We start from the raw sequence: 17972 nt of genomic DNA, 5'->3' as shown, positions 1-17972 counted from the left end.
GAGAATAAAAGGTACAATGGCTCTGTATCAGTGTCTCCAACAGAGCATGAGGCAATGTGTGTGGAGCCACCTCATCTTGCACCAACCACAGATGAGGTAAATCCTGTGGGCCATGGACCCAATAATGTGCAAACATATACTGAGCTGCCCTATAGTATGTGTCAAGGTCGGGCGTTAAGCCCTCCCATATCATAGGGTAAGGTCAAGGTCTCTCAGCGTATTCCCTGATGCTTCCCTGCCCAAGTCAATGTAATCACGAGAAAGTGAGGGTAAGCGGGAAAATGATAGGCTTGTCCCAGTTTATTCACCGCCGGGAATGGCCCCCAAACAAAACCACTTATCGTAGCACAAGGGCCAGGTTATGCTTCAGGTCACAGACTTACAGCAGGGTGTCATCTGTGTATGCTGAAGTGATTAGATTGTAATGTGCTAACTGCAGACCTCGATGTGCCTGTTACTCCAGAAGTGCGCAAGCTAATGGCTCTGCCACCAATGCGTACAGCAATGAGGACAAGGGGTACCCTTGTCTGGTACCTCTTGTGATATCAATAGGTGCGGTGACAACGCCATTAATCTGAACTTGGGCGGTTGGCTGCATGTAGAGCACCTCCACAAGTTGTAGGAAGACAGCACCCACCCCTAGCTATCTTAGAAACACCCTCATGAAGCTTCACTCCTTTGAGTTGAAAGCTTTTTCAGCATCAAGGAAGACTGCAGTGGCGCACACATCAGGGTCCAACAGTTGAATTGCACCAAAAAGTGTCCTAAGATAATATGCTATAGTGCGACCCAGAATAAACCCTGCTTGCTTGGGCCCCACTATACCTAGGAGCAGCAGAGTTTGGCAAGGATCTTTGCATAGATTTTAGTATCCACATTTAAGAGTGACAACGGCCTCTACCGCAAGCAATTATCCGCTGGCTTCCTGGGCTTTAGGAGAGTAATCAGCAGTGTCTCCTACATGCTAGGCATATGACAGTTCGGAACCATTTCCTCATACAGAGTAACCAGATGGGAAATTAGTAGGTCTTGGTAAGCCTTATAGAAGGCTACCGTGAGCCCATATGTGCCTGGTGCCTTCCTGGACAGCATCGCCTTGAGCATGGCGCATATCTCCTCAGGGCGTAGTGCGACCATGAGGTGCTCCCTCTTGAGCCATTTCATTGCAATATGCATGAGGTGCAATGCTGTCATCCCGGGCAAGCGGAAGCAGTTGGAGATCAACTCGGTTGTGTGTAATGGCTACCCCTATTCATCTCACACTTCTAGGATTGCATCATCATCCCGCCAGGGGCGCAGCAGCACATCCAAGATAGCACCAGGGTGCTCTCCCTTGCCATACATTCGAGCGACCGCATATTTCCATAAGTGATTCACCTCACTCTGCACCGTTTCATGATAGTCATTTACCTTGGTTTTCATACTGGTAAATAGGCTTCTTGCCGCTGTCAGCCTGTAGTGCCTTTCTAAGTATGAAATTTCGTCTTCCAGTCGTGCCAGATGGCCCACAGCGACTTAAGGACCCTGGCATGTTTGGACAAGGTAACACCCCTTGTATAGACTTTAAAGGCCTCCCACACATTGCAAACTTATCCACAGAGCCTACATTTGTATTAAAGAATTCTACAATATACTGCGCTAATTCATCCCTGAACACAGTGTCTAACAGTGAATATGTGGGAAAGCACCATGTGAATGTGGCCGGTCACGAGGAGTGCAGCTCTAGCTCCAGCAAGACCATTGAATGATCTGAATATGTGCATGGCAGTGGTGTGCACTACTGGATGCGGGGATGCAACTCCATTATAACAGCCAGAAATGGATGCTTAGCTATAGAGGCACAAAGTCGATGTTGCAATCGATGCAGGTGTGGATATTGCGTACTGTGGAGTAGTATGTGCACCCTGCCCCTGTGGGTGACCGGTGACTTCAAATATCCAGTAACCCACCTTGGGCTGATATGTCCACAATAGCATGGGCCGCCGCTGAGGCAGACCCCAATAGCATCCCCAATTAAAATCGTCATCCTAAATTTGGGGCAGGGTGCCCCATTGAGCCAGCCAGACATTTAGAGTATGGTAGAACTGGGGGTTGTAATTGGATCCATACACTTCCACCAGCAAGACCACCAGGTCATACTTGCAACATCGCATCACCACATATCTACCTCCCGGATCTGTGCACACCTCCTGCAGTTTGACCACTGAGCCCCTGCGGGCCCAGATTAGGACGCCCCAGGCATGTGTACTGAAGCCTTCTGCGCAGCAAAGACCCTGCATTCTGCTGTGTAACAACACTCAGTTCCCAGGCTAAATATGTTTCTTGCAATATTGCAACATCGCAGGCCCTGGCATGGGGCTCAGAGAATAATCTCCCCGAGATGTCTTCCAGATATGGCTGCTTCCATCGGCAGGTCAGAGGACCTGAGCTGAGGCACCACGCCCGACGTACGTGGGTGACCGCCAGTGGTTCCCCTCCTTGGATTCAAATTGGACTGCTGGATGGCTTTGTATTGCATATTTATCACATATTATTTTGAACACTTTCTTGAGCAGAAGCAACACTATATAGGTCCTGAAGAATGCTGCAACACCTCTAAAGAGGGCCATAAGCAGAAACACTTTGACCTACTTTGATGGTAACCTCCAGCTGGTAAAATAGACCTAGCTGACCATGCTTGTTTTAATCCTGACTGATGGACAAACAAATAAAGTGTTTGACGTACTCTGCAGCCAGTTTTAAGTATCACATTTTCCATCACCACTTCTTGCTCATTAGAAATGTATTTATTATATCTCTGAAAACATCCCTGTGCTCCTTCCTCTAGTGAGGAGGTTGTTGCCTGCACCGCGACTAGACATCAGGTTGCAAGGAGGTTCCTGATGATGAAGCATGTCACCTATGGTGGATGAGGGAAATTGTCCTTTAAAAAAGGAATACTCCACCTTAGCTATGTACATTAACCGACTCTCTTTCCTCTTTCTTCTCTGTTTAAACCCAGATGTTTGTTTGTGTTCTATTACAAGTATGGGGAGTTAACTCCTGCTGGTCTCTAAATCTCCTCTGGCCCTCCTTTTGTGTTTTCTTTGTATAATAACAACACCCATGTTGCAATGTCGAAGCCCCAGTTAGGCCGCTATTGTTTATCCTATTGTGATAGCTTTGTCGCCCACCGGACAACGATATGCAACAACATTTGCACAAGTGAACTTTATCCCTTGCACTGAATGTTCAAGGTGTCGTGATAGTGTGCCTCTGAAGTGGAAATTTAAGTAATGCAGTTTCAGAGAATATTATCCTGCACAGACACGCTAGCAAATGTATGTCAAAAGTCACTGTGTAAGAAAGAAGACAACTTAAGAAACATGAGCCTGTAAAATGATGGTGCTTCTAACCGTGCCTATCCTAACTACCTGACTCCCACACTTTGGACGTGAGACAATAAAATGTATTAGAACTATGCTAAAACATAAGGTAAAATAGCCATAAAAACCTAAAATCATAAAGAGCAATACGATGCATTGAACCAAGAGCATAGCGAAAGCCAAATTCTTAAAATATTATAATCAAGCAATCTATTAAAAAAAGAATAATTTAAAAGCAATTTAGCATAAAAAGAAAAGCAGAATTAAAAAGTTCCCATGATTCCAAACCTTCAGAATGTTTACCTGTTCTGAGTGGTATACAGAACATTGCTGTTCCCGGCAACCGCAGACAATGTTCACGGGAGGCACCCATCAGAGCAGATCCAAAGACCAAATGTGTTCTTATCCACCCACCTCAGTAGCCACAGAAGGAGGAACAGCCAGGGTGGAATCTGCAGAAGCTGAGCCAAGATCCAGATCACGAGCAGCTGAAGCATCCCAGAAGGGCTTGTGAAATCATTCAGAAGCAACGGCAAGTGAGAAGAACACCAGTACAAGTAAGTTATTAGGGGTCCACCAGCAGTTCCATGTCCATGGGTGAAGCCTGTTGCGTTCCTATGTATATGTCCAGGGCACACTCGAAAGTACACATCAGACAGCGGAATATGGGCTGCCCACACTGTAGCCATACAGACCGAAAGGACAAGAACCAATGCTCATTGAGTTCATGAAGCAAGGGTGCTCCAAAACACTGTATAATACAGTCACGCCACAGGAGCACAGGTGGTAGTGCCAGTTCCATTAGGCCTCTTGATGGGACATCCATTGTGGAGCAGCTCTGTACTTACATTCAGGAACAGGACCAGTAGAAGACCTCCAAAAACTCTTCCAAGCACGGAGTGTATGAATAATGGAATAACTCAGAAGACTGTCTGGAAGGTGCTAACCAACCCAAAGCCTTTTGATTTGAAAAAATGTGCTACTTCTGCGGTACTAGACATATTAAAAATGTGGTGCACAAGCTCCCCAAAATGCATTGGGTAATTAGTGCGGAGTAGCGACTGTATCTCAGAAGAAGTCCTTGCAACTTGGAGATCAAGCATCTTCTTTGCAGATGTTAATGCTACATTCTTCTGGAACAACAAGGCTTTCAGTCTGCTCAAAGCATCAAAGTGCACATTCAAAAGCTTTATCGAAGGCCAAAGCGTTGCCTCCTTAACTGTGTTGGCAGGTGGAAACAGTACTTGTGTGCAACAGGTCACGAGTGTAGAAACCATTACCAGATAGACAATGCTTGGTTTCATGCCACAGCAGCTCTGATCATTCAACATCAAATAGCTCCTATTCAAAAGCAGTCTGAAGGCTGGGCGGATCACAGCAGCTAGAGAACCCTTCTGATAGCAGGACAAATTTGCCATGGATGCATTGAATGCACTATGAAGCAAAACTTCCCTACATTTCAAGAATGCCCTAAAGTACTCTCACAGTCAGTCCAGCTAAGAAAAACTTTGGTCTCGCCATTCCTACAGCAGTATCTAAAAGGTGATATCCATGACTCGTGCACATATCCTTCTCCTAATGCTTCGTATCTACCTACTTGATGGTATTGTAAACAGTGAAATGTTGAAATTGGCAGAGAAATAAACCCATGGATTATCCAATCTGCGGAAGGTATTTTTGCAACAGTAAATGGTATTTTCTCCAACTTCCCAATGTGGAACATAATCCTTTCTTGCCATGATTGTTAGCTATTTTGTTAGGTTATAAGGTAAAAACAGACCAGTAGCATTAAGGTGTCGCCATGGTATGCGACCGGCATGGAGTGTCTGAAGAGCCCAGCTTAGTTACATGATCGATCTAAGCTGTGATTGCCCATGTTGTAAAGAGGACATGTCATTCTGTATGATGTCTATTGTAGATGACACTGTGTTACACAGAGAGTACATCCTAGTGGACAATGTAGTCATACTATTTCCAACTACTGCTAGAGCCTTTTCTAAATTTGCCCTGTCAATTTTGCTTAGTCTCTCAGCAGCTTCCTCCTATTAAACCTTCCACACTTTGTTGTATATTGCATACAAGAAGCGGTTTTGGCGTGGTTTTCGGGGACCTGGTAAAGTGTCCTGTAATGTCATGTCATCAGAGAGAAGTAACAAGTGTTGTTTCACCTGAGACAATGTTAAAGTTTTTAGCCAATCTAGACATAACTTCCCAACACAGTTAGTTGTTACCACCCCTGAGTGTTGTGTCTGCGCATAACATAGGCCAGGCCTGCTGATCTTAAACCCTTTGGGGTAACCCATGAAATGTGCATGGCATCCGTTAGTATCTAATTGCTACACTAACCATCCCCCCTGATTGGCCCCTGAAGAATTATATAAACCGTTGCCAAGAATAGTGTCTGATATTTCATCCATGTAATTTCTAACTTGTTTCCAGTTCGCAAAACATGCAAATGTGGGAATGTTTGGTGTATTTAAATCGTTTATCTTAGCCAGGCCAAGACATAATGTTTGCTGCACAGTTTTGTTCAGGAAAATCGGTTGATGTGATATCTGGCATGCTGTAAATAATGCCTCTTTCCCCTGAACCTTAAAATGTTAGTTCCCCCAAACAGATTTTAAAGTAACAGTGTCTCTCCAAAAGTCAAACCCTTCTGTGAACAACTGGGAAAGAAAAGATGCAGAATATATCAGCTTTGTATCAGTGAGCATATTTTTCTTTGCTGGTATTGGTGTAAGCCTATAATAATAAGACCCTGGGTCTGCTGTATTGTGAGCAGAAAAATACACAAACGTCTGTGTTCCCATTGAGTGTAATTAAGTACTACACTTGGAGTACTTGCTTTATGCAAGAAGTGGTGACCATATTGTTGAAAGCAGAACATTACATCATTGTTAGTCGTGCCATCATACACATCATCAGAGTTGAAAACAGTGGAATACTCTAGATCTTCTAGCATTTCATGCACTGTATCAATGTCCCAATCATCAGAGATAGTACTAGGGGTGATAATGTCATTCAATTAAATGAAAAATACATATGCCATTTGCAAACGTTCAGTTGGACCAAATATATCATAAGAGACCCTTTCCCAAACATTTCCATCAATAAGCGGAATAGCAGAAATGTTCATAAGGGAAAGGTCTCTTGTGTGATGAAGAATGTGGTTTCAAAACCAAGTTCACCAGTTGCGCAGCAGAGCATTCTGGGAGACAGTATCTGTTCAGAAGCAAGAAAAAGACTGTCCCAAAACTAATCCAAAGGATGGGGAAAAGTAATGAAATTGTAATCTACAGGTAGCCATAGAAGAACAAAGTATGTCTTCTTCAGCCAAAAGTAGAATACACGCAATCTATTTAATGGGGTAGAAGTGGAGGTGGGTGAGACGAATCCAAAGAAAAGTCATCAAAATTAACAAAGTAGCCTGAGCTGTTTGATCTATTTTTGGCAGCTCTGGAGGCTGTGTGGAACTGGGAGTTGACTCGAGTTGGGGTACATTGATGTAAACACTATCTGTGTTAGGTTTCAGAATGGAAATCTGTGAAATCTGTATTTCCTTACAGGTTGATTGTATGGTAGTTGTTGATATAGTGGGTAGAAGTGCCACTTCGTTATGAGGTATCCCCAACCGGGGAGAAGAAGCTTCATCACTAGTCAAAGCTTCCAGTGGGACTTCCTGTATGGTTGTTTTTGCAGCCAGCAAGTGGTGGTAAAAGTACAGTTCCGGCACCGTCAACAGCTGCGACAGGTAAGATGGCCCAAATTAATTCTTGTACACAATCTTCTCCTAGACTATTCAGCCAATCTTGAGGATCCAACCAGGAGTTACTGACACTTTTAAGGTCGAGCTTAGCGTTGCAGCGAATGCGCTGCTCGCTCTGTGAGGCATGCTGTAGTAGGGTATGCTGTAGAAATGCTGTGGAAGTCTCCGCCCATATTTTCCATTGGCTGGTGTCATTGTCAATGGTAAATGCTGGCTTCCGATTGATAATGAGGCTTCTTAGTCCCTCCTTGTTACCGCCCTGTCTCCTTTTGTGATCGCCCATCAGGACTGGATCGTTTACTTGCGGCGTTACACTGTCTCCTTTAATAGTCGGTAAGCACTATTTTTTTTCATTCGGCTTTGGCAAGGGCGGCTGCGTGTTTATTTTTGCATCTCAATTTCACTTTAACAATTGCTGTCGGCCAACCCAGCGATTGCTGTGTGGGACGGCAGCTATTGTTAAAGTGAAAGCGCGATGCAAATATAAACAAGCGGCTGCCTTTGCTCAATGGCCACGGCGTGTTTATTTTTGCATCGCGCTTTCACTTTAACAATAGCTGCCCGCCAACCCCGCGAGTGCTGTGTGAGGCGGCAGCTATTGTTAAAGTGAAAACGCGATGCAAATATAAACAAGCGGCTGCCTTTGTGCAATGGCGATAGCTGGTTGTTACATATTCACAAGTCTGTACCTTTGACAAGTCTCTGAGCCGGAGTGTTGGGAGAGGGAGGAGAAGATAAAACTACAGCGCATAGAAGTAACAACATTTCAGCTGCTTGACACCCTAATGCCCTACTGACATCAGCTCCCTGTACCCAGAGTGCTCAAGTAAGCAATCCTGATTAAATCAGAGATTGATAACTTTCCCTTTGAAAGAACAGGTGCACTTCCTCAGTATTTTCAGATGAGCCCTCCATTCCATTTTCAAACTTCTCACATTTCAAAGGACGGACAAACTCCATCTGCGTGCCCCAGCAGCTCAGTCCTGTTGCAAATACCGGGACCCATTTTATACCTGAATATAATCATCTTGGTTAGTATTTTAATTTTCCCGCTCTTATATTAAACTAGTTGTCATAAGTTGTAGGACTGCACTCTGAGCAGTGTTGTTTGCATCACTGTGTCTTGACTTCAGGACGCCAGCACATGGCCTACCATTCAAGGCTAGCGCAGCCGACTTTGAAGCTGGGGAAACAGGTTCGAGCCTCAGCAGCGACGCTCAGGTATCCTGTGATTCTGGGCAAATTACTTAATCTCGTTGTGCCTAAAAAATAAATGAATGTGTCCGTCTGTAGTGAAACTGGAGCTCATGTAAAGTGCTCTGATACCGTCGGGTCAAGCTCCCTCTATATAAAACTGCAACAACAACAAAATCACAGTTTTCTCTTTCTGTCTGCAAGCAGCATCTACTTTGCTTTGACACCACCACTCCTGCTCCATATCCTCCTTCTGTAGGGCGTGTAAAAGGGTGTGTAAGCGGGCATAGGTGTCCGCATACTTGCTGTAAGCTTATTCTGAGGAGCAAAGGCTGCTAAACTATTTTTCCTCTGCCTGCCAAACTCCCTCCCGTCCAACATGTCCCCTTCATGAGCTGAGATGAGCCGACGCCCTGTTACTCAAACCAAGCAGCAGCAAACCCCTCCGCTCACCCGGATCCCCAACTGGTGAACGCTTCTGGGAAAGTGCGGTAACCGAGGCAATGAACTACCCGGGAGCTTCTAACACGGCGGAGGCTTGTAAATGCTTACGATCTCAATCCTGCGTGTAGAGATTACTAACCAGTTTATACAGTTAATAAAACATCAGTTAATGTGTTCTTCTCATTGCTAGGCACCTTTCCATGGCAAAAAGGATTGCTACCACAAGAAACGTGTACGACCGCCATGGATTACATTTTTACAGCAAACCAAGATGTGGCAGGTCCACCGTTTTGTGGTTGTAACAAGTTTAACCTTCTGAATTAAATACGTCAAAGAGCTACTACAGCCAGTGCCTAAGAGGTGACCAGTGTGTACTGCACTATAAGGGACTGATTCACAAAGGTGCTTACGTTCAATGTTCCCTCTCATATTTTTCTTCTGGGCGCTGAAATGCAATGTTTGTGTGCACACGTTCATTGCTGTGTGTACAGCAGCACGCTGAGGTAAGGTATCATTTCTAAGTCAATATTACGAGGAACAATAGTCTACGGACTTTTATTTTATGAATCGTAACTTTCAGGCATATTTTCCAACTCTTCCGGCTAAAAAGACAAGTTTTTTTAGTGTGCCCCATCACTCCAGGACCTTCTGGACACACACTCCAAAATTGAACTTTTCACCTACAAATCATTGATTTCATTGGTGATAGTGTAATTAGTTCAGTGGAAGGGAAGTAAATCAAGACTATACAGGGAAACAGGCATTTGCAATGCAATAGGTCTCGCATTTAGGCGAGTTTAACCCCTTGCATGCTGATGACGGAACCGCTCCGTCATCAGCTGCGGGTGCGCTGTGCTGATGACGGAGCGGTTCCGTCATGGCCCGCCCGGCTCGATAGAACGCTCATGCGTGGCGCGAATTCCGCGCCTGTGCTGAGGGTTCTATTGAGCGGGGCGGACCGTGACGGAACCGCTCCGTCACCAGCACAGCTCAACCGACGCTGGTGACGGAGCGGTTCCGTCACCAGCATGCGGCCGCCCCCTTAGCACTGCGGCGGAATAGCCGCCGCAGTGAAGGGGTTAAGATATTGACATTGTAAATCACAGTGTCTTTTATTTATGTTTTAAAAACCAAAACATAAATAAAAGGCATTGCCATTTACAATGCCAGAAGCTCAAACTTGTGTAAATGTGAAACCTATTGCATTGCAAATGCTTGTTTCACTTTACCAGTGGCGGTATGTTTTACTTGGATGTTTATCTGAGCTTCTCTAAAGTTGTCAATTTCTGTAAAACATCCAAAGGTTCATTGATGTCAAATGGTGTGTCAGTAGCCACTGTACTGGGACGGTTGAGGTCTGATACCCATATCTTAACCCCAAACAGGATCTCATAGGGAGTCCGATCACCCAGGGATTTTCTAGGCAGATCGTTGAGTGCTCTTTAGACCCCTTATAGATGATGGACCAAACTGCGACCTCAACCTAGTACGCTAGCTATTAAAGACTGCTTTAAGTCCAGGTTCTTCCTCTCCATTACCGCGTTTCCCTCGCTATGATAGGTCGAGGAGTACCCCACAGTCACACCCAGTTGTCCCATGGAGTTTTTGTGAGCCTTAGAGGTGAACGCCAGACCTGGGTCAGAATGGAATCTTCCAACTGCATATGTCCCGATGAAGACTTGCAGATCTTTATAAAAGTTTGGGTGTCAGCCGATCGCTGTGGCCAAACCCATAGGAATCGAGAGCAGGAGTCCACTGTAACTAAGATGTATTTGTAAGCCTCATCTGATTGTAAGGGGCTGCATCGGTCCAGATAAAAACACGCAAGTGGCTCAATAGAGGTGTCTGTGGTAGACTGCTACAATGGATCTCTTCATCTGCTAGCAAATGTCGCATTTCACGACTAAGCCCATAGTCTGTTTATATAGACATGGCCACTAATAGCTTTGCTCAAGGTGTGACTCACATTAGTCTGTGGCAAGCATTCTTTCAACTTAGTGACCTGTCCTCAAAGCACTTTGTGCTTCATGATGTACCCTTTGGGGTCTCTGAATCCATTCCAGTAGTGTAGATATTCATTGTAAGACTGGACGCAATAATATGAAACACACTTTCTGTCAGCTGTGCTGTGAAGTCACCTGGTGACTGTGTGTAGGTCTTTTCAGGGTGGAATTCACCATCCTGCATTCTACCCTTAACAGCCGCACACGCTGCTGAGTATTGGTGTTTTGTCCCTGTTGTGCAGAACCGTCAGAATCGATGATGTAGTCATACTGATCAAGAGGCATAACTTAATTAGGCAGAGGGCATTCTTTTTCGTATTGCAGGTCAGCTTCTTTTTGTTAACATTGGAACCTCCTGAGGCTTGAGCCGGGAGTAGAGCTATTTGCTTTTAAAAACGAAGTATTGAATTTGTCTTTGTGTTTTTTAAACCTGCACTCACCTTCTGAGCACCTCGCGCCTGACTCTAATTTCCTTTGACAGCTGACTAGAAAGCTGCCGCTGGCGAGGGTTTGTTTCTGTTCTCCCTGCCGCCATCGCCCAGGACTTAGGCCACGCCCATCTGATTAGGCCACGCCCACCCCTCGTATCTCCACTATATAGCCTGCGCTGATTGCTAGCGCCGCCTGTATAACATTGGAACCTCCTGAGGCTTGAGCCGGGAGTAGAGCTATTTGCTTTTAAAAACGAAGTATTGAATTTGTCTTTGTGTTTTTTAAACCTGCACTCACCTTCTGAGCACCTCGCGCCTGACTCTAATTTCCTTTGACAGCTGACTAGAAAGCTGCCGCTGGCGAGGGTTTGTTTCTGTTCTCCCTGCTGCCATCGCCCAGGACTTAGGCCACGCCCATCTGATTAGGCCACGCCCACCCCTCGTATCTCCACTATATAGCCTGCGCTGATTGCTAGCGCCGCCTGTATAACATTGAAACCTCCTGAGGCTTGAGCCGGGAGTAGAGCTATTTGCTTTTAAAAACGAAGTATTGAATTTGTCTTTGTGTTTTTTAAACCTGCACTCACCTTCTGAGCACCTCGCGCCTGACTCTAATTTCCTTTGACAGCTGACTAGAAAGCTGCCGCTGGCGAGGGTTTGTTTCTGTTCTCCCTGCCGCCATCGCCCAGGACTTAGGCCACGCCCATCTGATTAGGCCACGCCCACCCCTCGTATCTCCACTATATAGCCTGCGCTGATTGCTAGCGCCGCCTGTATAACATTGGAACCTCCTGAGGCTTGAGCCGGGAGTAGAGCTATTTGCTTTTAAAAACGAAGTATTGAATTTGTCTTTGTGTTTTTTAAACCTGCACTCACCTTCTGAGCACCTCGCGCCTGACTCTAATTTCCTTTGACAGCTGACTAGAAAGCTGCCGCTGGCGAGGGTTTGTTTCTGTTCTCCCTGCCGCCATCGCCCAGGACTTAGGCCACGCCCATCTGATTAGGCCACGCCCACCCCTCGTAACTCCGGCCTCTATAAATCATGTGCCTTTACAGGAAGCGCAGCGGACGAGCGCAGCGGGCGCGACGATTGCGCGCCAAAGGCGCGCATAAGGCAAGCCCGTCTGCGCCCGTCCGCGCTCGACCGGGCTTAGGGCCAGAACCCATGCCAGACTCGGCTCCTACAAGGGTAAGCTATTCTCGTCGAGACCTTCTTAGTCTCAGACCCGTTAATGATAGCACTTGCAACTATGTACACGACCTAAACGGACCCCTCACTAGCTGCATTATCTGCAACCCAGTCCAGTTACAACTCCTCAAACCTCCAGTACCCCCCCCGGGCCTTAAACTAGCCACTTTAAACTGCAGGTCTCTACCCATGCATGCCATGCTCATCAACCATCTTATAGTAGACCACGACCTGGATATTCTGTTCCTTACAGAAACGTGGATCACCAATCATTCAGATTCAGATGTAGTCATGGCCCTTCCCCCGGGCTTCCTTATCCAGTCTCAACCTCGCCTCACCGGCAGAGGAGGCGGACTAGCCATCATCTTCCGGGATCATTTATCTTGTAGATCTGAAGATGCCCACATCCTGGACTCCGAAAGCTGCCTTTTTACCATCCAGCTAGCCCCGACAAGTACCTTGTCTGGCCTATTGGTATATCGTCCCCCTGGCCATTCTGGCCCTTTTGCGGTCGCTCTCCTCGAATCCATATCATCCTTGGCCCATCTCACCTCCAATTTTTTGATTCTGGGAGATTTAAACATTCACTTCGACGACCCTCTGGACACAGGGGCATCCGACTTGATCAACGACCTGTCGGCCTATGGCCTCCTTCTTATCAACTCCGGACCCACACATATTAAGGGACACTTGCTAGACCCAGTGTTCACTAACTGCCTTGCCCTACAAACCAAAGAGTCCCTCCCTCTCCCGTGGACGGACCACTTCTTGGTCACTATCCACCTATCAGGGTCATTCAGGAAACCCCCAAAACCGGCTATCCTTACCAGGGACAGGGCATGGGCCAGACTTTCGGCGGAGGACTGGACCAAAGCCCTAAACTCAACAACCCCTAGTCTTCCTGATGATCCGGCCACCGCCGACAAACAGTTCAGGGAGTGGATCTCCACCTCCCTCGACTCCATCCTTCCTATAAAAACTCGGGAGGAGAAAAATAGGAAAACTGGCTCTGCCCCTTGGTATAGCCCTGAACTCAGATCCCTCCGCAAAGAGTGCAAAAAAGCAGAGAGATTGTGGAGAAAGGAATGGCTCCATGCCAGTAAGGATGCCTACCGCAGGTCGGTGAGAACTTATAAAGCCACCTTGAAGCTTACTAAAGCCGCCTACTATGACGCCAGAATACAAAATGCTACCAACTCGGCTAGAGAATCTTACCTTATTGCCAAAGAACTGCTTAAAATACCAGGGCCTTCTTCTTCGTATCCACCCCCACCAGACAGAAGTAACGAACTGGCATCTTACTTCGACTCCAAAATTGCCCGGATACTAGCCTCCCTCCCACCTCCTAGTCCATTCCTCCACACGGACAAAGAGACGGCTACTACACCTTTGAGCAACAGCTTACATCCCCAGCTGTCCACTTTTAGAGCCATATCTCTGGACGAAGTAGTTTCAACACTGGCTAAGATGAAAAGCGGCTCTCCTCTTGACCCGGCCCCTGTGAGATTCTTAGACTGTCCCCTAGCATAGCTCCTACTATCATGGAACTAATCAACATCTCTCTTTCGCAAGGCTTTGTTCCTCCGAACTGGAAGAGCGCTGTTGTCAAGGCTCTCCTCAAAAAACCCCAACTGGACCCCGCGGACATGGCCAATTACAGACCGATCTCGCTTCTCCCATGCATTAGCAAGATGGCTGAGAAACTGGTCAATGAGCAACTTTCCCAGTACCTCGAGGTTAACAACCTCCTGCGCCGGTCCCAAACTGGATTCCGCCCCGGCCATGGCACGGACACCGCACTCCTCACTGTCATCGAGGAGGCAAGGTGCATTCTGGATTCAGGAGGGTCAGTGGCAGTGATCCTCCTGGACCTCAGCGCAACCTTTGATACGGTGGACCACCGTGTCCTTCTCCATCGGCTGGCCAGGGCAGGAATCGCGGGTACTGCGCTTGCTTGGATAGACTCGTTTCTATCAGGCCGCTCATTTCAGGTGTGGGACGGCAACTCTCGCTCTGCCCCTCTTCCACTCTCAAGCGGAGTCCCCCAGGGATCTTCGCTTAGTCCCACCCTGTTTAATGTCTACATGGCCCCCCTTGAGGATGTCGTTGCTCCCTACGGGATAAAAATAGTGAGCTATGCGGACGACACGCAATTGGTCGTCTCATTATCCCATCTTGACAACCACCCAGATATCCTGTTGAACTGCCTCCAGGACATTTATAACTGGATGAGCGAGTCCTCTCTGAAGCTCAACGGAGCAAAAACTGAAATCATGCTCATGGGCAAGAAAGGGACAACCATCCCCCTTTCGGTTTGGCCAGACGTCCTCGGTGAGGTGCCAACCCCGAAGAGGGAAATCAAGACACTGGGAGTCTGGCTGGAACCTGAGCTGACCATGAAGACCCAGGCAGCCAAGACAGCGGCAATCTGTTTTGGGCTTATGCGATCCATCCGCAAGATCCTTCCACTTCTTCCCCCATTATCAAGGAAACTACTGGTTCAAGGTCTTATTCTTGCCCGGCTTGACTACAGCAACGCCATCTACCTCGGGGCCCCTGAATTCACCTTGGCTAAACTTCAACGCATTCAAATTGCGGCGGCGCGGCTCATTATGGGCCTCCCCCCCAGAGCATCGGCCAGACCTGCCCTCAAGGTCCTACACTGGCTTCCCGTGCGGCAGAGGGTCGAATTTAAGGCCCTGTGCACTGCCCATAAACTCATCAACGGTACTGGCCCAGCTGCCCTTAAAGATATGGTCACTCCCTACAAAGCCCCCAGACTCCTACGCTCGGACAACGAACACTTGGCCACTGTCCCTAGATTCAGGAAGGTACGCACCGGCGGTCGACGCTTCTCGGTCAAAGCGTCCTCAGGTTGGAACTCACTTCCCCGCAGCCTTCGTCTGGAATCCTGTTACCCCCTCTTCCGTAAAAGACTGAAAACTTTCCTTTCCCCCAAATAGTATCTCCCCCCATTCATTCCCTCCGGTCTCCAATATTCTCACAGCGCGGGGATGCCTCCGGGTCACCAGGCGCTCTATAAATCGCTAAATAATAATAATAATAAATTTGTAGCGTAGAGTCAAATCTGTAGTCTACAACTGTTGCGGTGAGAGAATTGGCCCACTGTATCCATTTGGATTTAATGCTTTAGCATTGGGAACGCTGGCTTTCGTGACAGCTTTTAAGGCTGGCACCGGAGTCACAATTGAGCCAATGCGTTCTCCCTCACCACAGCATTCGGAATGTCTTCTGTCTATGCAAAATGCATCTCAGCATTGGTGTATAAATGTGATTTATATGCAATTGGAACAGTGTCTCCCTAGTTGAATGTAACATAGGTATATCCTGATGCACCCCCATGATACGGATCACCAGATTTGTTGTGTCTACGTGTGTGTAAGTGTTTTGAAGCTAGCATGTCAGCTTGTACTGGACATAAAATCTGTGGTTGTCCAGTGTGTGCTTGAAAGGTCTGGACGAATGAAGTCATAGAATGGTTTAACCCATTCTGCGTAATCTGGAATGTAAATTCTGCAAAGATTTATGAATTCCAATATGAATTGAAGTTTCCTCAATGTGTGTGGTGGTTGTAAGTACGCACATTTCTCTAGGAAGGGTATTGCAAGGCTTTTGCCTTCCATTGACAGCTCATAACCCAGGATTAGGAACTTGAGTTGGGCTATTTTTGATTTCTTAAAATGTTATTTGAAGCCCATGTGAACAAATCCCAGAACTATGCAATCTATTCTTGTCAAGTTTGTAGAAAGGTCATCATCTGTCAAGTATATGTCATCGACATAGGACAATACCTGGTCATCAAATTCTCCGGGCTGAAAACAACCCCGGGCTGTTTGTATACCCTTGAGTCAAACAGCAGAGCTGTTTTTGAGAACGAGAGCTCTAAATGCTGTCAAATTCCTGCTTTCAGGTGCTATATTTTGGCAGAAAAATCCATTTGAGATATGTAGTGTTGTTCTGTATGTCTTTCGTACTATGCTTTTCACTTGTGCCACACTACATGCGTTTGTACAGCAAATGTACGTGTTGCTGGGTTCAGGTGTCTGTAATCTAATACTAGACAAAACGAATGGCCTGGTTTCATTACTGGAAACAAGGGGTTATTCATATCATATGTGCCTTGATATTCAAGTTGTGTGAGGATCTCTCTGACTTGTTTTTTATGCTAATGGGGTATTGTCTTTGAGGTTGTGGGGTTGACCTCACTACTATAACATAAGGAAAACCGTCATCCCTCACCGTTGGACTTGGCCGATTTTCCCGAAATGTTTCGCTTTTCACCCCCCTGTTTTAGGATGTCTCCCCCCATGGTAGAAAGCTGTATAGGCTATGTGTGATGTGAGACGCCATGTTAAATGTAATGCAATGGTGTGCACTTGTTAACCCCCCATTGTAGAAATGTACCCTTTTAACATGCTGCATTTAAAATGGATGCCATGGCTGTGTGCTTTGTGCCGCCTGCCTGCAGTGAGTTGGCGGTCTAGTGTTCTTTTACCATTGCAAAAATGTCACTTTTAAAATGGACGTCATTTCTTTTTTTTTTTTTTCTTTTTTTTTTTAAACTTCATTTATTACGTTTTTTCCTTGGTGAACAGTACAAAGAAGAAACAACCAAACAGGTCACACTGGTACATATCACAATCATTGGGAGAATATATAGGCACTTATACACGAGCGAATGGTTAGCACAGACAGGCAGTTGTCACACAGGAGAACTTATGCAGTACATTGGAGCGAACAATACAACGTAATAAAGCAGTCATGGACATTCCTATAGACATGTAACATGGGTAGCGGCATCTAGCGGTCAATCAACTGGTAATAGGTGTCCGAAATCGTTGCAAGAAAGTAAAGCCTCACGACATCATGGCATGAAAAGTGTAGTGTGCGTGGAACCTTGAGTAGCCACCCATCTCAGCTATGGTCTGGGACGGGCCATTTCCCCCCCGTAATCTATTCCCTACAGCGTCTTGCATCAGTGTACACCGGTGTGTCTCCCAAAGTGTCCTCCCTGAGGGTCTCATCTAAGTGATAGCTATAGCCGTAGCACTCAACTGTCAGCCTCTGAGTCTGTGGTTGCTGCTGTGTTCCGTAACAGATAAACTTGCAGCGGCCCCCAAATATCCTTCGGCCTGCTCTGTACTGGTGTCAATTCTGCATAAATAGTACTCTGATCCTGACAATAAACCAGGTCATCAAGCCATTCCTTAAACTTAGGAGCCCTACCTCTTCCCCAACGACAAGCAACTCGCCTCTTAGCTAGTAATAGTGCGACATCTGTGAATTTTCGAATAGACTTAGGCACGTCCCGAATGTACCCCAATAGCATAATTAGCGGATCTCTGTCAATTGCCCTGGATGTCATAACCTGTAACGCAGCCTGCACCTGTGTCCAATATTCAAAAACTCCTGGGCACTCCCAAGCTAAATGGAGGAATCCCGCCCCTGCTGTATTGCATCGATCACATCTATCGGTATCTGCCAAGTGAAAGCGCAGTTTCCTCACAGGTGTATAATAGAAACGTTGTATAAATTTGAAATGAATGATCTTTAGCCTAC

This window comes from Lissotriton helveticus, chromosome 9, assembly GCF_964261635.1.
Source record: "Lissotriton helveticus chromosome 9, aLisHel1.1, whole genome shotgun sequence".
Taxonomy (NCBI): domain Eukaryota; kingdom Metazoa; phylum Chordata; class Amphibia; order Caudata; family Salamandridae; genus Lissotriton; species Lissotriton helveticus.
Note: the sequence above shows the minus strand (reverse complement) of the source record.